The 27,092-nt window shown below is 39.8% G+C and overlaps 2 long non-coding RNA genes across 48 annotated transcripts in view; one reads left to right on the forward strand and one right to left on the reverse strand.

Moving 5' to 3' along the window:
• The window catches only part of LOC121396065, a 56,487-nt gene that overhangs the window by 6,213 nt on the left and 23,182 nt on the right, over positions 1–27,092 (reverse strand). The gene's annotated exons all lie outside the window — the stretch shown is intronic.
• On the forward strand, positions 1,031–27,040 carry LOC121396014. Of its 37 annotated transcripts, none has more exons than XR_005962765.1 (4): positions 1,031–2,093; positions 3,068–9,519; positions 10,493–10,757; positions 11,732–27,040. It is a non-coding gene; the product is annotated as an uncharacterized LOC121396014 (long non-coding RNA). The 37 variants fall into 37 exon arrangements; XR_005962771.1 differs by lacking the exon at positions 1,031–2,093 and adding an exon at positions 2,860–2,884; XR_005962779.1 differs by lacking the exon at positions 1,031–2,093 and having other exon boundaries at positions 2,891–9,519; positions 11,732–26,392; positions 26,576–27,040.

Genomic DNA, 27,092 nt, shown 5'->3' on the forward strand with positions numbered 1-27,092 from the left:
TCTCTCTGTTGTGTTGCTGCTTGATGGTCAGAAAGTGATTCCGTGTTTTGGGGCGTTATCGAGGTTGGAGAGATTCAACTTTGGCAGCAATGGGATGATGTTAGTATTGTTTCAGACTGATTATGTAGCACCCAAAACGGGGCTCGTCGTCTTTGTGACTTGAATAATCATGGAAGAAAGTGCTTTTGTTTTGGGCGTTCTGGCATACAAGTATTTATAGCTGAAATTGGAATGTCTGAGGAGAAGAGCATGGCTTGTGAAAAAAAAGCAACTCGCGCACGGCGTTATGCATCCGTTCAAGATAAGTTTATTAGTGTGTTTATGTAAAGGAGGTGACATTAACACTCTGGAGCTGGAAAAAGAAGAAGGTTGAGAAGGCCTTCTACTGGATGATAAATGTGACAGATGCCAGCTGCTTTTTCAATGCAAAGCCAACTCTGACAAGATGCCTTGCGAGATAATTTTATTTGGTATGTGATTCACTCTTCTAGCTATTGTGTACTATCTAAGAGTTTTCCATCTGGTTTTGCTAGTTTCTACCCTGTCGATTGCTCCCTGGATATCATTAAATCGTTAATTAGGAAGGTGGTCTGTCCCTTGCCCGTCACCCAGGAGAAGTGATGCAAAACAATAGATTGTCTTGAATTAATATGCCTGAGCCGTCTTGGCAATATGTATTGGCTAAAGGTCTTCTAGGATCTACAGATCATAAGTGCCAGATCGTAGGAAGGAATCGCACAATCGTCATTCCAGCAAGTAGAAGGCGAGCAGGAAGGCTTCCGTCAAGTGACCTCTGCAAGATGTATTTCTTGTACACATACCATATTACTCCAATGGGTTTGGAGTCAAATACTTCAATGGGCCTTGCATAAGAAAACTCTCTGCAGAGTAAAAGAACCAACAGTGGAAAGGGACTGAAGATGGCTTTCAGATTAGAATTATCATTCTGGGTTTCATCCGGGCAAATCAAGTTCCTGAGAAGTTGTGAGAAGCCTTCCACTGGATTGATAATGTGACAGATACAACTAATTTTCAATGCAAAGCCAATTTTTACATTACCCAAAACTAGGCCCTCTCTTGTGTTTCAATTATTAAGAAAGTGCTTTTTGTTTTGGGCATTGTATGTTTTGGGCACTCCATTTAGAAATCCACCTTCTCCAAGAAAAAGCACAATTGTCTGTGGAAGAGCCGTTAGCTGACCAATTTGATATCACCCAAAACTAAGCTCTCTCTTGTGTTCTCTTGATGGTCAGAAAGTGCTTCCTGTTTTGGGCGTTATCGATTGGAGAATTCAACTTTGCAGCAATGGGATGATTTATATTTGTTTCAGACTGATTATGTAGCACCCAAAACGGGGCTCTCTCTTGTGACTGAATTATGATGAGAAAGTGCTTTCTGTTTTGGGCGTTCTGGCCATCAGATATACGACATGGAATTGGATGTTGAGAGGCAGCTTGTGAAAAAAAGGCATGGAGGCTTATCATCCGTGTCAGAAATTTATTAGTGGTGTTTATGTGGGGAATTACCTCTGGGAGCTGGAAAAAAGAAGTTGAGAAGGCCTTCTACTGGATTGATAATGTGACAGATACATCTGATTTTTCAATGCAAAGCCAACTCTACAAAGCTGCAGATAATTTTATTTAATGTATTATTACTTTCTACTATTTAACATCTAAGAGTTTCCTCTGGTTGCTAGTTTCTACCCTGGATATCACTAATGTTAATTAGGAAGTCTGTCCCTTGCCCCACCCAGACAGGTGACTGCAAAACAATAGTGTCCTAATTATATGCATACCGCTTGGCAATTGATTGGCTAATGGTCTTCTAGGATCTACAGATATAAGTGCCAGATCTAGGGAAGGCAATCCACAGTCTCCAGCAGAAAGCACTGAAGCTCCTCAAGTGACCTCTGCAAGATGTTTCTTGTACACTCCAATATTACTCCAATGGGTTTGGAGTCAAATCTTCAAGGGCCTTGCAAAAAAAATCCTCTGCAGAGTAAAAGAACCAACAGTGGAAAGGGACTGAAGATTCCTACAGGCTGATTATGCATCACCCAGAACAAGGCTCTCTTCTTTTGACCTTCATGGATGGTGAGAAAGTGCTTTCTGTTTTGGGTGATCTATGTATCAGAAATACATCAAAGGTTTTTATAAGGGGAATTGGTTCAGATTAGAAATGTATCATTTGGGTTTATACGGGAAATCAATCCTAGAAAGTTGTGAAAGCCTTCCAATGGATTGATAATGTGTCGGATACAACTGATTTTCAATGCAAAGCCAATTTTACATTACCCAAAACTAGGCCCTCTCTTGTGTTTCAATTATTAAGAAAGTGCTTTTTGTTTTGGGCATTGTATGTTTTGGGCACTCCATTTAGAAATCCACCTTCTCCAAGAAAAAGCACAATTGTCTGTGGAAGAGCCGTTAGCTGACCAATTTGATATCACCCAAAACTAAGCTCTCTCTTGTGTTCTCTTGATGGTCAGAAAGTGCTTCCTGTTTTGGGCGTTATCGATTGGAGAATTCAACTTTGCAGCAATGGGATGATTTATATTTGTTTCAGACTGATTATGTAGCACCCAAAACGGGGCTCTCTCTTGTGACTGAATTATGATGAGAAAGTGCTTTCTGTTTTGGGCGTTCTGGCCATCAGATATACGACATGGAATTGGATGTTGAGAGGCAGCTTGTGAAAAAAAGGCATGGAGGCTTATCATCCGTGTCAGAAATTTATTAGTGGTGTTTATGTAAGGGGAATTACCTCTGGGAGCTGGAAAAAAAGAAGTTGAGAAGGCCTTCTACTGGATTGATAATGTGACAGATACAGCTGATTTTTCAATGCAAAGCCAACTCTACAAAGCCTGCAGATAATTTTATTTAAGGTATTATTACTTTCTACTATTTAACATCTAAGAGTTTCCTCTGGTTGCTAGTTTCTACCCTGGATATCACTAATGTTAATTAGGAAGTCTGTCCCTTGCCCCGCCCAGACAGGTGACTGCAAAACAATAGTGTCTTAATTATATGCATACCGCTTGGCAATTGATTGGCTAATGGTCTTCTAGGATCTACAGATATAAGTGCCAGATCTAGGGAAGGCAATCCACAGTCTCCAGCAGAAAGCACTGAAGCTCCTCAAGTGACCTCTGCAAGATGTTTCTTGTACACTCCAATATTACTCCAATGGGTTTGGAGTCAAATCTTCAAGGGCCTTGCAAAAAAAATCCTCTGCAGAGTAAAAGAACCAACAGTGGAAAGGGACTGAAGATTCCTACAGGCTGATTATGCATCACCCAGAACAAGGCTCTCTTCTTTTGACCTTCATGGATGGTGAGAAAGTGCTTTCTGTTTTGGGTGATCTATGTATCAGAAATACATCAAAGGTTTTTATAAGGGGAATTGGTTCAGATTAGAAATGTATCATTTGGGTTTATACGGGAAATCAATCCTAGAAAGTTGTGAAAGCCTTCCAATGGATTGATAATGTGTCAGATACAACTGATTTTCAATGCAAAGCCAATTTTACATTACCCAAAACTAGGCCCTCTCTTGTGTTTCAATTATTAAGAAAGTGCTTTTTGTTTTGGGCATTGTATGTTTTGGGCACTCCATTTAGAAATCCACCTTCTCCAAGAAAAAGCACAATTGTCTGTGGAAGAGCCGTTAGCTGACCAATTTGATATCACCCAAAACTAAGCTCTCTCTTGTGTTCTCTTGATGGTCAGAAAGTGCTTCCTGTTTTGGGCGTTATCGATTGGAGAATTCAACTTTGCAGCAATGGGATGATTTATATTTGTTTCAGACTGATTATGTAGCACCCAAAACGGGGCTCTCTCTTGTGACTGAATTATGATGAGAAAGTGCTTTCTGTTTTGGGCGTTCTGGCCATCAGATATACGACATGGAATTGGATGTTGAGAGGCAGCTTGTGAAAAAAAGGCATGGAGGCTTATCATCCGTGTCAGAAATTTATTAGTGGTGTTTATGTAGGGGAATTACCTCTGGGAGCTGGAAAAAAAGAAGTTGAGAAGGCCTTCTACTGGATTGATAATGTGACAGATACATCTGATTTTTCAATGCAAAGCCAACTCTACAAAGCTGCAGATAATTTTATTTAAGGTATTATTACTTTCTACTATTTAACATCTAAGAGTTTCCTCTGGTTGCTAGTTTCTACCCTGGATATCACTAATGTTAATTAGGAAGTCTGTCCCTTGCCCCACCCAGACAGGTGACTGCAAAACAATAGTGTCTTAATTATATGCATACCGCTTGGCAATTGATTGGCTAATGGTCTTCTAGGATCTACAGATATAAGTGCCAGATCTAGGGAAGGCAATCCACAGTCTCCAGCAGAAAGCACTGAAGCTCCTCAAGTGACCTCTGCAAGATGTTTCTTGTACACTCCAATATTACTCCAATGGGTTTGGAGTCAAATCTTCAAGGGCCTTGCAAAAAAAATCCTCTGCAGAGTAAAAGAACCAACAGTGGAAAGGGACTGAAGATTCCTACAGGCTGATTATGCATCACCCAGAACAAGGCTCTCTTCTTTTGACCTTCATGGATGGTGAGAAAGTGCTTTCTGTTTTGGGTGATCTATGTATCAGAAATACATCAAAGGTTTTTATAAGGGGAATTGGTTCAGATTAGAAATGTATCATTTGGGTTTATACGGGAAATCAATCCTAGAAAGTTGTGAAAGCCTTCCAATGGATTGATAATGTGTCAGATACAACTGATTTTCAATGCAAAGCCAATTTTACATTACCCAAAACTAGGCCCTCTCTTGTGTTTCAATTATTAAGAAAGTGCTTTTTGTTTTGGGCATTGTATGTTTTGGGCACTCCATTTAGAAATCCACCTTCTCCAAGAAAAAGCACAATTGTCTGTGGAAGAGCCGTTAGCTGACCAATTTGATATCACCCAAAACTAAGCTCTCTCTTGTGTTCTCTTGATGGTCAGAAAGTGCTTCCTGTTTTGGGCGTTATCGATTGGAGAATTCAACTTTGCAGCAATGGGATGATTTATATTTGTTTCAGACTGATTATGTAGCACCCAAAACGGGGCTCTCTCTTGTGACTGAATTATGATGAGAAAGTGCTTTCTGTTTTGGGCGTTCTGGCCATCAGATATACGACATGGAATTGGATGTTGAGAGGCAGCTTGTGAAAAAAAGGCATGGAGGCTTATCATCCGTGTCAGAAATTTATTAGTGGTGTTTATGTAAGGGGAATTACCTCTGGGAGCTGGAAAAAAAGAAGTTGAGAAGGCCTTCTACTGGATTGATAATGTGACAGATACAGCTGATTTTTCAATGCAAAGCCAACTCTACAAAGCTGCAGATAATTTTATTTAAGGTATTATTACTTTCTACTATTTAACATCTAAGAGTTTCCTCTGGTTGCTAGTTTCTACCCTGGATATCACTAATGTTAATTAGGAAGTCTGTCCCTTGCCCCGCCCAGACAGGTGACTGCAAAACAATAGTGTCTTAATTATATGCATACCGCTTGGCAATTGATTGGCTAATGGTCTTCTAGGATCTACAGATATAAGTGCCAGATCTAGGGAAGGCAATCCACAGTCTCCAGCAGAAAGCACTGAAGCTCCTCAAGTGACCTCTGCAAGATGTTTCTTGTACACTCCAATATTACTCCAATGGGTTTGGAGTCAAATCTTCAAGGGCCTTGCAAAAAAAATCCTCTGCAGAGTAAAAGAACCAACAGTGGAAAGGGACTGAAGATTCCTACAGGCTGATTATGCATCACCCAGAACAAGGCTCTCTTCTTTTGACCTTCATGGATGGTGAGAAAGTGCTTTCTGTTTTGGGTGATCTATGTATCAGAAATACATCAAAGGTTTTTATAAGGGGAATTGGTTCAGATTAGAAATGTATCATTTGGGTTTATACGGGAAATCAATCCTAGAAAGTTGTGAAAGCCTTCCAATGGATTGATAATGTGACAGATACAACTAATTTTCAATGCAAAGCCAATTTTACATTACCCAAAACTAGGCCCTCTCTTGTGTTTCAATTATTAAGAAAGTGCTTTTTGTTTTGGGCATTGTATGTTTTGGGCACTCCATTTAGAAATCCACCTTCTCCAAGAAAAAGCACAATTGTCTGTGGAAGAGCCGTTAGCTGACCAATTTGATATCACCCAAAACTAAGCTCTCTCTTGTGTTCTCTTGATGGTCAGAAAGTGCTTCCTGTTTTGGGCGTTATCGATTGGAGAATTCAACTTTGCAGCAATGGGATGATTTATATTTGTTTCAGACTGATTATGTAGCACCCAAAACGGGGCTCTCTCTTGTGACTGAATTATGATGAGAAAGTGCTTTCTGTTTTGGGCGTTCTGGCCATCAGATATACGACATGGAATTGGATGTTGAGAGGCAGCTTGTGAAAAAAAGGCATGGAGGCTTATCATCCGTGTCAGAAATTTATTAGTGGTGTTTATGTAGGGGAATTACCTCTGGGAGCTGGAAAAAAAGAAGTTGAGAAGGCCTTCTACTGGATTGATAATGTGACAGATACAGCTGATTTTTCAATGCAAAGCCAACTCTACAAAGCTGCAGATAATTTTATTTAAGGTATTATTACTTTCTACTATTTAACATCTAAGAGTTTCCTCTGGTTGCTAGTTTCTACCCTGGATATCACTAATGTTAATTAGGAAGTCTGTCCCTTGCCCCACCCAGACAGGTGACTGCAAAACAATAGTGTCTTAATTATATGCATACCGCTTGGCAATTGATTGGCTAATGGTCTTCTAGGATCTACAGATATAAGTGCCAGATCTAGGGAAGGCAATCCACAGTCTCCAGCAGAAAGCACTGAAGCTCCTCAAGTGACCTCTGCAAGATGTTTCTTGTACACTCCAATATTACTCCAATGGGTTTGGAGTCAAATCTTCAAGGGCCTTGCAAAAAAAATCCTCTGCAGAGTAAAAGAACCAACAGTGGAAAGGGACTGAAGATTCCTACAGGCTGATTATGCATCACCCAGAACAAGGCTCTCTTCTTTTGACCTTCATGGATGGTGAGAAAGTGCTTTCTGTTTTGGGTGATCTATGTATCAGAAATACATCAAAGGTTTTTATAAGGGGAATTGGTTCAGATTAGAAATGTATCATTTGGGTTTATACGGGAAATCAATCCTAGAAAGTTGTGAAAGCCTTCCAATGGATTGATAATGTGTCAGATACAACTGATTTTCAATGCAAAGCCAATTTTACATTACCCAAAACTAGGCCCTCTCTTGTGTTTCAATTATTAAGAAAGTGCTTTTTGTTTTGGGCATTGTATGTTTTGGGCACTCCATTTAGAAATCCACCTTCTCCAAGAAAAAGCACAATTGTCTGTGGAAGAGCCGTTAGCTGACCAATTTGATATCACCCAAAACTAAGCTCTCTCTTGTGTTCTCTTGATGGTCAGAAAGTGCTTCCTGTTTTGGGCGTTATCGATTGGAGAATTCAACTTTGCAGCAATGGGATGATTTATATTTGTTTCAGACTGATTATGTAGCACCCAAAACGGGGCTCTCTCTTGTGACTGAATTATGATGAGAAAGTGCTTTCTGTTTTGGGCGTTCTGGCCATCAGATATACGACATGGAATTGGATGTTGAGAGGCAGCTTGTGAAAAAAAGGCATGGAGGCTTATCATCCGTGTCAGAAATTTATTAGTGGTGTTTATGTAGGGGAATTACCTCTGGGAGCTGGAAAAAAAGAAGTTGAGAAGGCCTTCTACTGGATTGATAATGTGACAGATACAGCTGATTTTTCAATGCAAAGCCAACTCTACAAAGCTGCAGATAATTTTATTTAAGGTATTATTACTTTCTACTATTTAACATCTAAGAGTTTCCTCTGGTTGCTAGTTTCTACCCTGGATATCACTAATGTTAATTAGGAAGTCTGTCCCTTGCCCCGCCCAGACAGGTGACTGCAAAACAATAGTGTCTTAATTATATGCATACCGCTTGGCAATTGATTGGCTAATGGTCTTCTAGGATCTACAGATATAAGTGCCAGATCTAGGGAAGGCAATCCACAGTCTCCAGCAGAAAGCACTGAAGCTCCTCAAGTGACCTCTGCAAGATGTTTCTTGTACACTCCAATATTACTCCAATGGGTTTGGAGTCAAATCTTCAAGGGCCTTGCAAAAAAAATCCTCTGCAGAGTAAAAGAACCAACAGTGGAAAGGGACTGAAGATTCCTACAGGCTGATTATGCATCACCCAGAACAAGGCTCTCTTCTTTTGACCTTCATGGATGGTGAGAAAGTGCTTTCTGTTTTGGGTGATCTATGTATCAGAAATACATCAAAGGTTTTTATAAGGGGAATTGGTTCAGATTAGAAATGTATCATTTGGGTTTATACGGGAAATCAATCCTAGAAAGTTGTGAAAGCCTTCCAATGGATTGATAATGTGTCAGATACAACTGATTTTCAATGCAAAGCCAATTTTACATTACCCAAAACTAGGCCCTCTCTTGTGTTTCAATTATTAAGAAAGTGCTTTTTGTTTTGGGCATTGTATGTTTTGGGCACTCCATTTAGAAATCCACCTTCTCCAAGAAAAAGCACAATTGTCTGTGGAAGAGCCGTTAGCTGACCAATTTGATATCACCCAAAACTAAGCTCTCTCTTGTGTTCTCTTGATGGTCAGAAAGTGCTTCCTGTTTTGGGCGTTATCGATTGGAGAATTCAACTTTGCAGCAATGGGATGATTTATATTTGTTTCAGACTGATTATGTAGCACCCAAAACGGGGCTCTCTCTTGTGACTGAATTATGATGAGAAAGTGCTTTCTGTTTTGGGCGTTCTGGCCATCAGATATACGACATGGAATTGGATGTTGAGAGGCAGCTTGTGAAAAAAAGGCATGGAGGCTTATCATCCGTGTCAGAAATTTATTAGTGGTGTTTATGTAAGGGGAATTACCTCTGGGAGCTGGAAAAAAAGAAGTTGAGAAGGCCTTCTACTGGATTGATAATGTGACAGATACAGCTGATTTTTCAATGCAAAGCCAACTCTACAAAGCTGCAGATAATTTTATTTAAGGTATTATTACTTTCTACTATTTAACATCTAAGAGTTTCCTCTGGTTGCTAGTTTCTACCCTGGATATCACTAATGTTAATTAGGAAGTCTGTCCCTTGCCCCACCCAGACAGGTGACTGCAAAACAATAGTGTCTTAATTATATGCATACCGCTTGGCAATTGATTGGCTAATGGTCTTCTAGGATCTACAGATATAAGTGCCAGATCTAGGGAAGGCAATCCACAGTCTCCAGCAGAAAGCACTGAAGCTCCTCAAGTGACCTCTGCAAGATGTTTCTTGTACACTCCAATATTACTCCAATGGGTTTGGAGTCAAATCTTCAAGGGCCTTGCAAAAAAAATCCTCTGCAGAGTAAAAGAACCAACAGTGGAAAGGGACTGAAGATTCCTACAGGCTGATTATGCATCACCCAGAACAAGGCTCTCTTCTTTTGACCTTCATGGATGGTGAGAAAGTGCTTTCTGTTTTGGGTGATCTATGTATCAGAAATACATCAAAGGTTTTTATAAGGGGAATTGGTTCAGATTAGAAATGTATCATTTGGGTTTATACGGGAAATCAATCCTAGAAAGTTGTGAAAGCCTTCCAATGGATTGATAATGTGTCAGATACAACTGATTTTCAATGCAAAGCCAATTTTACATTACCCAAAACTAGGCCCTCTCTTGTGTTTCAATTATTAAGAAAGTGCTTTTTGTTTTGGGCATTGTATGTTTTGGGCACTCCATTTAGAAATCCACCTTCTCCAAGAAAAAGCACAATTGTCTGTGGAAGAGCCGTTAGCTGACCAATTTGATATCACCCAAAACTAAGCTCTCTCTTGTGTTCTCTTGATGGTCAGAAAGTGCTTCCTGTTTTGGGCGTTATCGATTGGAGAATTCAACTTTGCAGCAATGGGATGATTTATATTTGTTTCAGACTGATTATGTAGCACCCAAAACGGGGCTCTCTCTTGTGACTGAATTATGATGAGAAAGTGCTTTCTGTTTTGGGCGTTCTGGCCATCAGATATACGACATGGAATTGGATGTTGAGAGGCAGCTTGTGAAAAAAAGGCATGGAGGCTTATCATCCGTGTCAGAAATTTATTAGTGGTGTTTATGTAGGGGAATTACCTCTGGGAGCTGGAAAAAAAGAAGTTGAGAAGGCCTTCTACTGGATTGATAATGTGACAGATACAGCTGATTTTTCAATGCAAAGCCAACTCTACAAAGCCTGCAGATAATTTTATTTAAGGTATTATTACTTTCTACTATTTAACATCTAAGAGTTTCCTCTGGTTGCTAGTTTCTACCCTGGATATCACTAATGTTAATTAGGAAGTCTGTCCCTTGCCCCGCCCAGACAGGTGACTGCAAAACAATAGTGTCTTAATTATATGCATACCGCTTGGCAATTGATTGGCTAATGGTCTTCTAGGATCTACAGATATAAGTGCCAGATCTAGGGAAGGCAATCCACAGTCTCCAGCAGAAAGCACTGAAGCTCCTCAAGTGACCTCTGCAAGATGTTTCTTGTACACTCCAATATTACTCCAATGGGTTTGGAGTCAAATCTTCAAGGGCCTTGCAAAAAAAATCCTCTGCAGAGTAAAAGAACCAACAGTGGAAAGGGACTGAAGATTCCTACAGGCTGATTATGCATCACCCAGAACAAGGCTCTCTTCTTTTGACCTTCATGGATGGTGAGAAAGTGCTTTCTGTTTTGGGTGATCTATGTATCAGAAATACATCAAAGGTTTTTATAAGGGGAATTGGTTCAGATTAGAAATGTATCATTTGGGTTTATACGGGAAATCAATCCTAGAAAGTTGTGAAAGCCTTCCAATGGATTGATAATGTGTCAGATACAACTGATTTTCAATGCAAAGCCAATTTTACATTACCCAAAACTAGGCCCTCTCTTGTGTTTCAATTATTAAGAAAGTGCTTTTTGTTTTGGGCATTGTATGTTTTGGGCACTCCATTTAGAAATCCACCTTCTCCAAGAAAAAGCACAATTGTCTGTGGAAGAGCCGTTAGCTGACCAATTTGATATCACCCAAAACTAAGCTCTCTCTTGTGTTCTCTTGATGGTCAGAAAGTGCTTCCTGTTTTGGGCGTTATCGATTGGAGAATTCAACTTTGCAGCAATGGGATGATTTATATTTGTTTCAGACTGATTATGTAGCACCCAAAACGGGGCTCTCTCTTGTGACTGAATTATGATGAGAAAGTGCTTTCTGTTTTGGGCGTTCTGGCCATCAGATATACGACATGGAATTGGATGTTGAGAGGCAGCTTGTGAAAAAAAGGCATGGAGGCTTATCATCCGTGTCAGAAATTTATTAGTGGTGTTTATGTAAGGGGAATTACCTCTGGGAGCTGGAAAAAAAGAAGTTGAGAAGGCCTTCTACTGGATTGATAATGTGACAGATACAGCTGATTTTTCAATGCAAAGCCAACTCTACAAAGCCTGCAGATAATTTTATTTAAGGTATTATTACTTTCTACTATTTAACATCTAAGAGTTTCCTCTGGTTGCTAGTTTCTACCCTGGATATCACTAATGTTAATTAGGAAGTCTGTCCCTTGCCCCGCCCAGACAGGTGACTGCAAAACAATAGTGTCTTAATTATATGCATACCGCTTGGCAATTGATTGGCTAATGGTCTTCTAGGATCTACAGATATAAGTGCCAGATCTAGGGAAGGCAATCCACAGTCTCCAGCAGAAAGCACTGAAGCTCCTCAAGTGACCTCTGCAAGATGTTTCTTGTACACTCCAATATTACTCCAATGGGTTTGGAGTCAAATCTTCAAGGGCCTTGCAAAAAAAATCCTCTGCAGAGTAAAAGAACCAACAGTGGAAAGGGACTGAAGATTCCTACAGGCTGATTATGCATCACCCAGAACAAGGCTCTCTTCTTTTGACCTTCATGGATGGTGAGAAAGTGCTTTCTGTTTTGGGTGATCTATGTATCAGAAATACATCAAAGGTTTTTATAAGGGGAATTGGTTCAGATTAGAAATGTATCATTTGGGTTTATACGGGAAATCAATCCTAGAAAGTTGTGAAAGCCTTCCAATGGATTGATAATGTGTCAGATACAACTGATTTTCAATGCAAAGCCAATTTTACATTACCCAAAACTAGGCCCTCTCTTGTGTTTCAATTATTAAGAAAGTGCTTTTTGTTTTGGGCATTGTATGTTTTGGGCACTCCATTTAGAAATCCACCTTCTCCAAGAAAAAGCACAATTGTCTGTGGAAGAGCCGTTAGCTGACCAATTTGATATCACCCAAAACTAAGCTCTCTCTTGTGTTCTCTTGATGGTCAGAAAGTGCTTCCTGTTTTGGGCGTTATCGATTGGAGAATTCAACTTTGCAGCAATGGGATGATTTATATTTGTTTCAGACTGATTATGTAGCACCCAAAACGGGGCTCTCTCTTGTGACTGAATTATGATGAGAAAGTGCTTTCTGTTTTGGGCGTTCTGGCCATCAGATATACGACATGGAATTGGATGTTGAGAGGCAGCTTGTGAAAAAAAGGCATGGAGGCTTATCATCCGTGTCAGAAATTTATTAGTGGTGTTTATGTGGGGAATTACCTCTGGGAGCTGGAAAAAAAGAAGTTGAGAAGGCCTTCTACTGGATTGATAATGTGACAGATACAGCTGATTTTTCAATGCAAAGCCAACTCTACAAAGCTGCAGATAATTTTATTTAAGGTATTATTACTTTCTACTATTTAACATCTAAGAGTTTCCTCTGGTTGCTAGTTTCTACCCTGGATATCACTAATGTTAATTAGGAAGTCTGTCCCTTGCCCCACCCAGACAGGTGACTGCAAAACAATAGTGTCTTAATTATATGCATACCGCTTGGCAATTGATTGGCTAATGGTCTTCTAGGATCTACAGATATAAGTGCCAGATCTAGGGAAGGCAATCCACAGTCTCCAGCAGAAAGCACTGAAGCTCCTCAAGTGACCTCTGCAAGATGTTTCTTGTACACTCCAATATTACTCCAATGGGTTTGGAGTCAAATCTTCAAGGGCCTTGCAAAAAAAATCCTCTGCAGAGTAAAAGAACCAACAGTGGAAAGGGACTGAAGATTCCTACAGGCTGATTATGCATCACCCAGAACAAGGCTCTCTTCTTTTGACCTTCATGGATGGTGAGAAAGTGCTTTCTGTTTTGGGTGATCTATGTATCAGAAATACATCAAAGGTTTTTATAAGGGGAATTGGTTCAGATTAGAAATGTATCATTTGGGTTTATACGGGAAATCAATCCTAGAAAGTTGTGAAAGCCTTCCAATGGATTGATAATGTGTCAGATACAACTGATTTTCAATGCAAAGCCAATTTTACATTACCCAAAACTAGGCCCTCTCTTGTGTTTCAATTATTAAGAAAGTGCTTTTTGTTTTGGGCATTGTATGTTTTGGGCACTCCATTTAGAAATCCACCTTCTCCAAGAAAAAGCACAATTGTCTGTGGAAGAGCCGTTAGCTGACCAATTTGATATCACCCAAAACTAAGCTCTCTCTTGTGTTCTCTTGATGGTCAGAAAGTGCTTCCTGTTTTGGGCGTTATCGATTGGAGAATTCAACTTTGCAGCAATGGGATGATTTATATTTGTTTCAGACTGATTATGTAGCACCCAAAACGGGGCTCTCTCTTGTGACTGAATTATGATGAGAAAGTGCTTTCTGTTTTGGGCGTTCTGGCCATCAGATATACGACATGGAATTGGATGTTGAGAGGCAGCTTGTGAAAAAAAGGCATGGAGGCTTATCATCCGTGTCAGAAATTTATTAGTGGTGTTTATGTAGGGGAATTACCTCTGGGAGCTGGAAAAAAAGAAGTTGAGAAGGCCTTCTACTGGATTGATAATGTGACAGATACAGCTGATTTTTCAATGCAAAGCCAACTCTACAAAGCTGCAGATAATTTTATTTAAGGTATTATTACTTTCTACTATTTAACATCTAAGAGTTTCCTCTGGTTGCTAGTTTCTACCCTGGATATCACTAATGTTAATTAGGAAGTCTGTCCCTTGCCCCACCCAGACAGGTGACTGCAAAACAATAGTGTCTTAATTATATGCATACCGCTTGGCAATTGATTGGCTAATGGTCTTCTAGGATCTACAGATATAAGTGCCAGATCTAGGGAAGGCAATCCACAGTCTCCAGCAGAAAGCACTGAAGCTCCTCAAGTGACCTCTGCAAGATGTTTCTTGTACACTCCAATATTACTCCAATGGGTTTGGAGTCAAATCTTCAAGGGCCTTGCAAAAAAAATCCTCTGCAGAGTAAAAGAACCAACAGTGGAAAGGGACTGAAGATTCCTACAGGCTGATTATGCATCACCCAGAACAAGGCTCTCTTCTTTTGACCTTCATGGATGGTGAGAAAGTGCTTTCTGTTTTGGGTGATCTATGTATCAGAAATACATCAAAGGTTTTTATAAGGGGAATTGGTTCAGATTAGAAATGTATCATTTGGGTTTATACGGGAAATCAATCCTAGAAAGTTGTGAAAGCCTTCCAATGGATTGATAATGTGTCAGATACAACTGATTTTCAATGCAAAGCCAATTTTACATTACCCAAAACTAGGCCCTCTCTTGTGTTTCAATTATTAAGAAAGTGCTTTTTGTTTTGGGCATTGTATGTTTTGGGCACTCCATTTAGAAATCCACCTTCTCCAAGAAAAAGCACAATTGTCTGTGGAAGAGCCGTTAGCTGACCAATTTGATATCACCCAAAACTAAGCTCTCTCTTGTGTTCTCTTGATGGTCAGAAAGTGCTTCCTGTTTTGGGCGTTATCGATTGGAGAATTCAACTTTGCAGCAATGGGATGATTTATATTTGTTTCAGACTGATTATGTAGCACCCAAAACGGGGCTCTCTCTTGTGACTGAATTATGATGAGAAAGTGCTTTCTGTTTTGGGCGTTCTGGCCATCAGATATACGACATGGAATTGGATGTTGAGAGGCAGCTTGTGAAAAAAAGGCATGGAGGCTTATCATCCGTGTCAGAAATTTATTAGTGGTGTTTATGTAAGGGGAATTACCTCTGGGAGCTGGAAAAAAAGAAGTTGAGAAGGCCTTCTACTGGATTGATAATGTGACAGATACAGCTGATTTTTCAATGCAAAGCCAACTCTACAAACCTGCAGATAATTTTATTTAAGGTATTATTACTTTCTACTATTTAACATCTAAGAGTTTCCTCTGGTTGCTAGTTTCTACCCTGGATATCACTAATGTTAATTAGGAAGTCTGTCCCTTGCCCCGCCCAGACAGGTGACTGCAAAACAATAGTGTCTTAATTATATGCATACCGCTTGGCAATTGATTGGCTAATGGTCTTCTAGGATCTACAGATATAAGTGCCAGATCTAGGGAAGGCAATCCACAGTCTCCAGCAGAAAGCACTGAAGCTCCTCAAGTGACCTCTGCAAGATGTTTCTTGTACACTCCAATATTACTCCAATGGGTTTGGAGTCAAATCTTCAAGGGCCTTGCAAAAAAAATCCTCTGCAGAGTAAAAGAACCAACAGTGGAAAGGGACTGAAGATTCCTACAGGCTGATTATGCATCACCCAGAACAAGGCTCTCTTCTTTTGACCTTCATGGATGGTGAGAAAGTGCTTTCTGTTTTGGGTGATCTATGTATCAGAAATACATCAAAGGTTTTTATAAGGGGAATTGGTTCAGATTAGAAATGTATCATTTGGGTTTATACGGGAAATCAATCCTAGAAAGTTGTGAAAGCCTTCCAATGGATTGATAATGTGTCAGATACAACTGATTTTCAATGCAAAGCCAATTTTACATTACCCAAAACTAGGCCCTCTCTTGTGTTTCAATTATTAAGAAAGTGCTTTTTGTTTTGGGCATTGTATGTTTTGGGCACTCCATTTAGAAATCCACCTTCTCCAAGAAAAAGCACAATTGTCTGTGGAAGAGCCGTTAGCTGACCAATTTGATATCACCCAAAACTAAGCTCTCTCTTGTGTTCTCTTGATGGTCAGAAAGTGCTTCCTGTTTTGGGCGTTATCGATTGGAGAATTCAACTTTGCAGCAATGGGATGATTTATATTTGTTTCAGACTGATTATGTAGCACCCAAAACGGGGCTCTCTCTTGTGACTGAATTATGATGAGAAAGTGCTTTCTGTTTTGGGCGTTCTGGCCATCAGATATACGACATGGAATTGGATGTTGAGAGGCAGCTTGTGAAAAAAAGGCATGGAGGCTTATCATCCGTGTCAGAAATTTATTAGTGGTGTTTATGTAGGGGAATTACCTCTGGGAGCTGGAAAAAAAGAAGTTGAGAAGGCCTTCTACTGGATTGATAATGTGACAGATACAGCTGATTTTTCAATGCAAAGCCAACTCTACAAAGCTGCAGATAATTTTATTTAAGGTATTATTACTTTCTACTATTTAACATCTAAGAGTTTCCTCTGGTTGCTAGTTTCTACCCTGGATATCACTAATGTTAATTAGGAAGTCTGTCCCTTGCCCCACCCAGACAGGTGACTGCAAAACAATAGTGTCTTAATTATATGCATACCGCTTGGCAATTGATTGGCTAATGGTCTTCTAGGATCTACAGATATAAGTGCCAGATCTAGGGAAGGCAATCCACAGTCTCCAGCAGAAAGCACTGAAGCTCCTCAAGTGACCTCTGCAAGATGTTTCTTGTACACTCCAATATTACTCCAATGGGTTTGGAGTCAAATCTTCAAGGGCCTTGCAAAAAAAATCCTCTGCAGAGTAAAAGAACCAACAGTGGAAAGGGACTGAAGATTCCTACAGGCTGATTATGCATCACCCAGAACAAGGCTCTCTTCTTTTGACCTTCATGGATGGTGAGAAAGTGCTTTCTGTTTTGGGTGATCTATGTATCAGAAATACATCAAAGGTTTTTATAAGGGGAATTGGTTCAGATTAGAAATGTATCATTTGGGTTTATACGGGAAATCAATCCTAGAAAGTTGTGAAAGCCTTCCAATGGATTGATAATGTGTCAGATACAACTGATTTTCAATGCAAAGCCAATTTTACATTACCCAAAACTAGGCCCTCTCTTGTGTTTCAATTATTAAGAAAGTGCTTTTTGTTTTGGGCATTGTATGTTTTGGGCACTCCATTTAGAAATCCACCTTCTCCAAGAAAAAGCACAATTGTCTGTGGAAGAGCCGTTAGCTGACCAATTTGATATCACCCAAAACTAAGCTCTCTCTTGTGTTCTCTTGATGGTCAGAAAGTGCTTCCTGTTTTGGGCGTTATCGATTGGAGAATTCAACTTTGCAGCAATGGGATGATTTATATTTGTTTCAGACTGATTATGTAGCACCCAAAACGGGGCTCTCTCTTGTGACTGAATTATGATGAGAAAGTGCTTTCTGTTTTGGGCGTTCTGGCCATCAGATATACGACATGGAATTGGATGTTGAGAGGCAGCTTGTGAAAAAAAGGCATGGAGGCTTATCATCCGTGTCAGAAATTTATTAGTGGTGTTTATGTGGGGAATTACCTCTGGGAGCTGGAAAAAAAGAAGTTGAGAAGGCCTTCTACTGGATTGATAATGTGACAGATACAGCTGATTTTTCAATGCAAAGCCAACTCTACAAAGCTGCAGATAATTTTATTTAAGGTATTATTACTTTCTACTATTTAACATCTAAGAGTTTCCTCTGGTTGCTAGTTTCTACCCTGGATATCACTAATGTTAATTAGGAAGTCTGTCCCTTGCCCCGCCCAGACAGGTGACTGCAAAACAATAGTGTCTTAATTATATGCATACCGCTTGGCAATTGATTGGCTAATGGTCTTCTAGGATCTACAGATATAAGTGCCAGATCTAGGGAAGGCAATCCACAGTCTCCAGCAGAAAGCACTGAAGCTCCTCAAGTGACCTCTGCAAGATGTTTCTTGTACACTCCAATATTACTCCAATGGGTTTGGAGTCAAATCTTCAAGGGCCTTGCAAAAAAAATCCTCTGCAGAGTAAAAGAACCAACAGTGGAAAGGGACTGAAGATTCCTACAGGCTGATTATGCATCACCCAGAACAAGGCTCTCTTCTTTTGACCTTCATGGATGGTGAGAAAGTGCTTTCTGTTTTGGGTGATCTATGTATCAGAAATACATCAAAGGTTTTTATAAGGGGAATTGGTTCAGATTAGAAATGTATCATTTGGGTTTATACGGGAAATCAATCCTAGAAAGTTGTGAAAGCCTTCCAATGGATTGATAATGTGTCAGATACAACTGATTTTCAATGCAAAGCCAATTTTACATTACCCAAAACTAGGCCCTCTCTTGTGTTTCAATTATTAAGAAAGTGCTTTTTGTTTTGGGCATTGTATGTTTTGGGCACTCCATTTAGAAATCCACCTTCTCCAAGAAAAAGCACAATTGTCTGTGGAAGAGCCGTTAGCTGACCAATTTGATATCACCCAAAACTAAGCTCTCTCTTGTGTTCTCTTGATGGTCAGAAAGTGCTTCCTGTTTTGGGCGTTATCGATTGGAGAATTCAACTTTGCAGCAATGGGATGATTTATATTTGTTTCAGACTGATTATGTAGCACCCAAAACGGGGCTCTCTCTTGTGACTGAATTATGATGAGAAAGTGCTTTCTGTTTTGGGCGTTCTGGCCATCAGATATACGACATGGAATTGGATGTTGAGAGGCAGCTTGTGAAAAAAAGGCATGGAGGCTTATCATCCGTGTCAGAAATTTATTAGTGGTGTTTATGTAGGGGAATTACCTCTGGGAGCTGGAAAAAAAGAAGTTGAGAAGGCCTTCTACTGGATTGATAATGTGACAGATACAGCTGATTTTTCAATGCAAAGCCAACTCTACAAAGCTGCAGATAATTTTATTTAAGGTATTATTACTTTCTACTATTTAACATCTAAGAGTTTCCTCTGGTTGCTAGTTTCTACCCTGGATATCACTAATGTTAATTAGGAAGTCTGTCCCTTGCCCCGCCCAGACAGGTGACTGCAAAACAATAGTGTCTTAATTATATGCATACCGCTTGGCAATTGATTGGCTAATGGTCTTCTAGGATCTACAGATATAAGTGCCAGATCTAGGGAAGGCAATCCACAGTCTCCAGCAGAAAGCACTGAAGCTCCTCAAGTGACCTCTGCAAGATGTTTCTTGTACACTCCAATATTACTCCAATGGGTTTGGAGTCAAATCTTCAAGGGCCTTGCAAAAAAAATCCTCTGCAGAGTAAAAGAACCAACAGTGGAAAGGGACTGAAGATTCCTACAGGCTGATTATGCATCACCCAGAACAAGGCTCTCTTCTTTTGACCTTCATGGATGGTGAGAAAGTGCTTTCTGTTTTGGGTGATCTATGTATCAGAAATACATCAAAGGTTTTTATAAGGGGAATTGGTTCAGATTAGAAATGTATCATTTGGGTTTATACGGGAAATCAATCCTAGAAAGTTGTGAAAGCCTTCCAATGGATTGATAATGTGTCAGATACAACTGATTTTCAATGCAAAGCCAATTTTACATTACCCAAAACTAGGCCCTCTCTTGTGTTTCAATTATTAAGAAAGTGCTTTTTGTTTTGGGCATTGTATGTTTTGGGCACTCCATTTAGAAATCCACCTTCTCCAAGAAAAAGCACAATTGTCTGTGGAAGAGCCGTTAGCTGACCAATTTGATATCACCCAAAACTAAGCTCTCTCTTGTGTTCTCTTGATGGTCAGAAAGTGCTTCCTGTTTTGGGCGTTATCGATTGGAGAATTCAACTTTGCAGCAATGGGATGATTTATATTTGTTTCAGACTGATTATGTAGCACCCAAAACGGGGCTCTCTCTTGTGACTGAATTATGATGAGAAAGTGCTTTCTGTTTTGGGCGTTCTGGCCATCAGATATACGACATGGAATTGGATGTTGAGAGGCAGCTTGTGAAAAAAAGGCATGGAGGCTTATCATCCGTGTCAGAAATTTATTAGTGGTGTTTATGTAAGGGGAATTACCTCTGGGAGCTGGAAAAAAAGAAGTTGAGAAGGCCTTCTACTGGATTGATAATGTGACAGATACAGCTGATTTTTCAATGCAAAGCCAACTCTACAAACCTGCAGATAATTTTATTTAAGGTATTATTACTTTCTACTATTTAACATCTAAGAGTTTCCTCTGGTTGCTAGTTTCTACCCTGGATATCACTAATGTTAATTAGGAAGTCTGTCCCTTGCCCCGCCCAGACAGGTGACTGCAAAACAATAGTGTCTTAATTATATGCATACCGCTTGGCAATTGATTGGCTAATGGTCTTCTAGGATCTACAGATATAAGTGCCAGATCTAGGGAAGGCAATCCACAGTCTCCAGCAGAAAGCACTGAAGCTCCTCAAGTGACCTCTGCAAGATGTTTCTTGTACACTCCAATATTACTCCAATGGGTTTGGAGTCAAATCTTCAAGGGCCTTGCAAAAAAAATCCTCTGCAGAGTAAAAGAACCAACAGTGGAAAGGGACTGAAGATTCCTACAGGCTGATTATGCATCACCCAGAACAAGGCTCTCTTCTTTTGACCTTCATGGATGGTGAGAAAGTGCTTTCTGTTTTGGGTGATCTATGTATCAGAAATACATCAAAGGTTTTTATAAGGGGAATTGGTTCAGATTAGAAATGTATCATTTGGGTTTATACGGGAAATCAATCCTAGAAAGTTGTGAAAGCCTTCCAATGGATTGATAATGTGTCAGATACAACTGATTTTCAATGCAAAGCCAATTTTACATTACCCAAAACTAGGCCCTCTCTTGTGTTTCAATTATTAAGAAAGTGCTTTTTGTTTTGGGCATTGTATGTTTTGGGCACTCCATTTAGAAATCCACCTTCTCCAAGAAAAAGCACAATTGTCTGTGGAAGAGCCGTTAGCTGACCAATTTGATATCACCCAAAACTAAGCTCTCTCTTGTGTTCTCTTGATGGTCAGAAAGTGCTTCCTGTTTTGGGCGTTATCGATTGGAGAATTCAACTTTGCAGCAATGGGATGATTTATATTTGTTTCAGACTGATTATGTAGCACCCAAAACGGGGCTCTCTCTTGTGACTGAATTATGATGAGAAAGTGCTTTCTGTTTTGGGCGTTCTGGCCATCAGATATACGACATGGAATTGGATGTTGAGAGGCAGCTTGTGAAAAAAAGGCATGGAGGCTTATCATCCGTGTCAGAAATTTATTAGTGGTGTTTATGTGGGGAATTACCTCTGGGAGCTGGAAAAAAAGAAGTTGAGAAGGCCTTCTACTGGATTGATAATGTGACAGATACAGCTGATTTTTCAATGCAAAGCCAACTCTACAAAGCTGCAGATAATTTTATTTAAGGTATTATTACTTTCTACTATTTAACATCTAAGAGTTTCCTCTGGTTGCTAGTTTCTACCCTGGATATCACTAATGTTAATTAGGAAGTCTGTCCCTTGCCCCACCCAGACAGGTGACTGCAAAACAATAGTGTCTTAATTATATGCATACCGCTTGGCAATTGATTGGCTAATGGTCTTCTAGGATCTACAGATATAAGTGCCAGATCTAGGGAAGGCAATCCACAGTCTCCAGCAGAAAGCACTGAAGCTCCTCAAGTGACCTCTGCAAGATGTTTCTTGTACACTCCAATATTACTCCAATGGGTTTGGAGTCAAATCTTCAAGGGCCTTGCAAAAAAAATCCTCTGCAGAGTAAAAGAACCAACAGTGGAAAGGGACTGAAGATTCCTACAGGCTGATTATGCATCACCCAGAACAAGGCTCTCTTCTTTTGACCTTCATGGATGGTGAGAAAGTGCTTTCTGTTTTGGGTGATCTATGTATCAGAAATACATCAAAGGTTTTTATAAGGGGAATTGGTTCAGATTAGAAATGTATCATTTGGGTTTATACGGGAAATCAATCCTAGAAAGTTGTGAAAGCCTTCCAATGGATTGATAATGTGTCAGATACAACTGATTTTCAATGCAAAGCCAATTTTACATTACCCAAAACTAGGCCCTCTCTTGTGTTTCAATTATTAAGAAAGTGCTTTTTGTTTTGGGCATTGTATGTTTTGGGCACTCCATTTAGAAATCCACCTTCTCCAAGAAAAAGCACAATTGTCTGTGGAAGAGCCGTTAGCTGACCAATTTGATATCACCCAAAACTAAGCTCTCTCTTGTGTTCTCTTGATGGTCAGAAAGTGCTTCCTGTTTTGGGCGTTATCGATTGGAGAATTCAACTTTGCAGCAATGGGATGATTTATATTTGTTTCAGACTGATTATGTAGCACCCAAAACGGGGCTCTCTCTTGTGACTGAATTATGATGAGAAAGTGCTTTCTGTTTTGGGCGTTCTGGCCATCAGATATACGACATGGAATTGGATGTTGAGAGGCAGCTTGTGAAAAAAAGGCATGGAGGCTTATCATCCGTGTCAGAAATTTATTAGTGGTGTTTATGTAGGGGAATTACCTCTGGGAGCTGGAAAAAAAGAAGTTGAGAAGGCCTTCTACTGGATTGATAATGTGACAGATACAGCTGATTTTTCAATGCAAAGCCAACTCTACAAAGCTGCAGATAATTTTATTTAAGGTATTATTACTTTCTACTATTTAACATCTAAGAGTTTCCTCTGGTTGCTAGTTTCTACCCTGGATATCACTAATGTTAATTAGGAAGTCTGTCCCTTGCCCCGCCCAGACAGGTGACTGCAAAACAATAGTGTCTTAATTATATGCATACCGCTTGGCAATTGATTGGCTAATGGTCTTCTAGGATCTACAGATATAAGTGCCAGATCTAGGGAAGGCAATCCACAGTCTCCAGCAGAAAGCACTGAAGCTCCTCAAGTGACCTCTGCAAGATGTTTCTTGTACACTCCAATATTACTCCAATGGGTTTGGAGTCAAATCTTCAAGGGCCTTGCAAAAAAAATCCTCTGCAGAGTAAAAGAACCAACAGTGGAAAGGGACTGAAGATTCCTACAGGCTGATTATGCATCACCCAGAACAAGGCTCTCTTCTTTTGACCTTCATGGATGGTGAGAAAGTGCTTTCTGTTTTGGGTGATCTATGTATCAGAAATACATCAAAGGTTTTTATAAGGGGAATTGGTTCAGATTAGAAATGTATCATTTGGGTTTATACGGGAAATCAATCCTAGAAAGTTGTGAAAGCCTTCCAATGGATTGATAATGTGTCAGATACAACTGATTTTCAATGCAAAGCCAATTTTACATTACCCAAAACTAGGCCCTCTCTTGTGTTTCAATTATTAAGAAAGTGCTTTTTGTTTTGGGCATTGTATGTTTTGGGCACTCCATTTAGAAATCCACCTTCTCCAAGAAAAAGCACAATTGTCTGTGGAAGAGCCGTTAGCTGACCAATTTGATATCACCCAAAACTAAGCTCTCTCTTGTGTTCTCTTGATGGTCAGAAAGTGCTTCCTGTTTTGGGCGTTATCGATTGGAGAATTCAACTTTGCAGCAATGGGATGATTTATATTTGTTTCAGACTGATTATGTAGCACCCAAAACGGGGCTCTCTCTTGTGACTGAATTATGATGAGAAAGTGCTTTCTGTTTTGGGCGTTCTGGCCATCAGATATACGACATGGAATTGGATGTTGAGAGGCAGCTTGTGAAAAAAAGGCATGGAGGCTTATCATCCGTGTCAGAAATTTATTAGTGGTGTTTATGTAGGGGAATTACCTCTGGGAGCTGGAAAAAAAGAAGTTGAGAAGGCCTTCTACTGGATTGATAATGTGACAGATACAGCTGATTTTTCAATGCAAAGCCAACTCTACAAACCTGCAGATAATTTTATTTAAGGTATTATTACTTTCTACTATTTAACATCTAAGAGTTTCCTCTGGTTGCTAGTTTCTACCCTGGATATCACTAATGTTAATTAGGAAGTCTGTCCCTTGCCCCACCCAGACAGGTGACTGCAAAACAATAGTGTCTTAATTATATGCATACCGCTTGGCAATTGATTGGCTAATGGTCTTCTAGGATCTACAGATATAAGTGCCAGATCTAGGGAAGGCAATCCACAGTCTCCAGCAGAAAGCACTGAAGCTCCTCAAGTGACCTCTGCAAGATGTTTCTTGTACACTCCAATATTACTCCAATGGGTTTGGAGTCAAATCTTCAAGGGCCTTGCAAAAAAAATCCTCTGCAGAGTAAAAGAACCAACAGTGGAAAGGGACTGAAGATTCCTACAGGCTGATTATGCATCACCCAGAACAAGGCTCTCTTCTTTTGACCTTCATGGATGGTGAGAAAGTGCTTTCTGTTTTGGGTGATCTATGTATCAGAAATACATCAAAGGTTTTTATAAGGGGAATTGGTTCAGATTAGAAATGTATCATTTGGGTTTATACGGGAAATCAATCCTAGAAAGTTGTGAAAGCCTTCCAATGGATTGATAATGTGTCAGATACAACTGATTTTCAATGCAAAGCCAATTTTACATTACCCAAAACTAGGCCCTCTCTTGTGTTTCAATTATTAAGAAAGTGCTTTTTGTTTTGGGCATTGTATGTTTTGGGCACTCCATTTAGAAATCCACCTTCTCCAAGAAAAAGCACAATTGTCTGTGGAAGAGCCGTTAGCTGACCAATTTGATATCACCCAAAACTAAGCTCTCTCTTGTGTTCTCTTGATGGTCAGAAAGTGCTTCCTGTTTTGGGCGTTATCGATTGGAGAATTCAACTTTGCAGCAATGGGATGATTTATATTTGTTTCAGACTGATTATGTAGCACCCAAAACGGGGCTCTCTCTTGTGACTGAATTATGATGAGAAAGTGCTTTCTGTTTTGGGCGTTCTGGCCATCAGATATACGACATGGAATTGGATGTTGAGAGGCAGCTTGTGAAAAAAAGGCATGGAGGCTTATCATCCGTGTCAGAAATTTATTAGTGGTGTTTATGTAGGGGAATTACCTCTGGGAGCTGGAAAAAAAGAAGTTGAGAAGGCCTTCTACTGGATTGATAATGTGACAGATACAGCTGATTTTTCAATGCAAAGCCAACTCTACAAACCTGCAGATAATTTTATTTAAGGTATTATTACTTTCTACTATTTAACATCTAAGAGTTTCCTCTGGTTGCTAGTTTCTACCCTGGATATCACTAATGTTAATTAGGAAGTCTGTCCCTTGCCCCGCCCAGACAGGTGACTGCAAAACAATAGTGTCTTAATTATATGCATACCGCTTGGCAATTGATTGGCTAATGGTCTTCTAGGATCTACAGATATAAGTGCCAGATCTAGGGAAGGCAATCCACAGTCTCCAGCAGAAAGCACTGAAGCTCCTCAAGTGACCTCTGCAAGATGTTTCTTGTACACTCCAATATTACTCCAATGGGTTTGGAGTCAAATCTTCAAGGGCCTTGCAAAAAAAATCCTCTGCAGAGTAAAAGAACCAACAGTGGAAAGGGACTGAAGATTCCTACAGGCTGATTATGCATCACCCAGAACAAGGCTCTCTTCTTTTGACCTTCATGGATGGTGAGAAAGTGCTTTCTGTTTTGGGTGATCTATGTATCAGAAATACATCAAAGGTTTTTATAAGGGGAATTGGTTCAGATTAGAAATGTATCATTTGGGTTTATACGGGAAATCAATCCTAGAAAGTTGTGAAAGCCTTCCAATGGATTGATAATGTGTCAGATACAACTGATTTTCAATGCAAAGCCAATTTTACATTACCCAAAACTAGGCCCTCTCTTGTGTTTCAATTATTAAGAAAGTGCTTTTTGTTTTGGGCATTGTATGTTTTGGGCACTCCATTTAGAAATCCACCTTCTCCAAGAAAAAGCACAATTGTCTGTGGAAGAGCCGTTAGCTGACCAATTTGATATCACCCAAAACTAAGCTCTCTCTTGTGTTCTCTTGATGGTCAGAAAGTGCTTCCTGTTTTGGGCGTTATCGATTGGAGAATTCAACTTTGCAGCAATGGGATGATTTATATTTGTTTCAGACTGATTATGTAGCACCCAAAACGGGGCTCTCTCTTGTGACTGAATTATGATGAGAAAGTGCTTTCTGTTTTGGGCGTTCTGGCCATCAGATATACGACATGGAATTGGATGTTGAGAGGCAGCTTGTGAAAAAAAGGCATGGAGGCTTATCATCCGTGTCAGAAATTTATTAGTGGTGTTTATGTAAGGGGAATTACCTCTGGGAGCTGGAAAAAAAGAAGTTGAGAAGGCCTTCTACTGGATTGATAATGTGACAGATACAGCTGATTTTTCAATGCAAAGCCAACTCTACAAAGCTGCAGATAATTTTATTTAAGGTATTATTACTTTCTACTATTTAACATCTAAGAGTTTCCTCTGGTTGCTAGTTTCTACCCTGGATATCACTAATGTTAATTAGGAAGTCTGTCCCTTGCCCCGCCCAGACAGGTGACTGCAAAACAATAGTGTCTTAATTATATGCATACCGCTTGGCAATTGATTGGCTAATGGTCTTCTAGGATCTACAGATATAAGTGCCAGATCTAGGGAAGGCAATCCACAGTCTCCAGCAGAAAGCACTGAAGCTCCTCAAGTGACCTCTGCAAGATGTTTCTTGTACACTCCAATATTACTCCAATGGGTTTGGAGTCAAATCTTCAAGGGCCTTGCAAAAAAAATCCTCTGCAGAGTAAAAGAACCAACAGTGGAAAGGGACTGAAGATTCCTACAGGCTGATTATGCATCACCCAGAACAAGGCTCTCTTCTTTTGACCTTCATGGATGGTGAGAAAGTGCTTTCTGTTTTGGGTGATCTATGTATCAGAAATACATCAAAGGTTTTTATAAGGGGAATTGGTTCAGATTAGAAATGTATCATTTGGGTTTATACGGGAAATCAATCCTAGAAAGTTGTGAAAGCCTTCCAATGGATTGATAATGTGTCAGATACAACTGATTTTCAATGCAAAGCCAATTTTACATTACCCAAAACTAGGCCCTCTCTTGTGTTTCAATTATTAAGAAAGTGCTTTTTGT

The sequence above is a fragment of the Xenopus laevis genome, chromosome 1L, assembly GCF_017654675.1.
Source record: "Xenopus laevis strain J_2021 chromosome 1L, Xenopus_laevis_v10.1, whole genome shotgun sequence".
NCBI lineage: Eukaryota > Metazoa > Chordata > Amphibia > Anura > Pipidae > Xenopus > Xenopus laevis.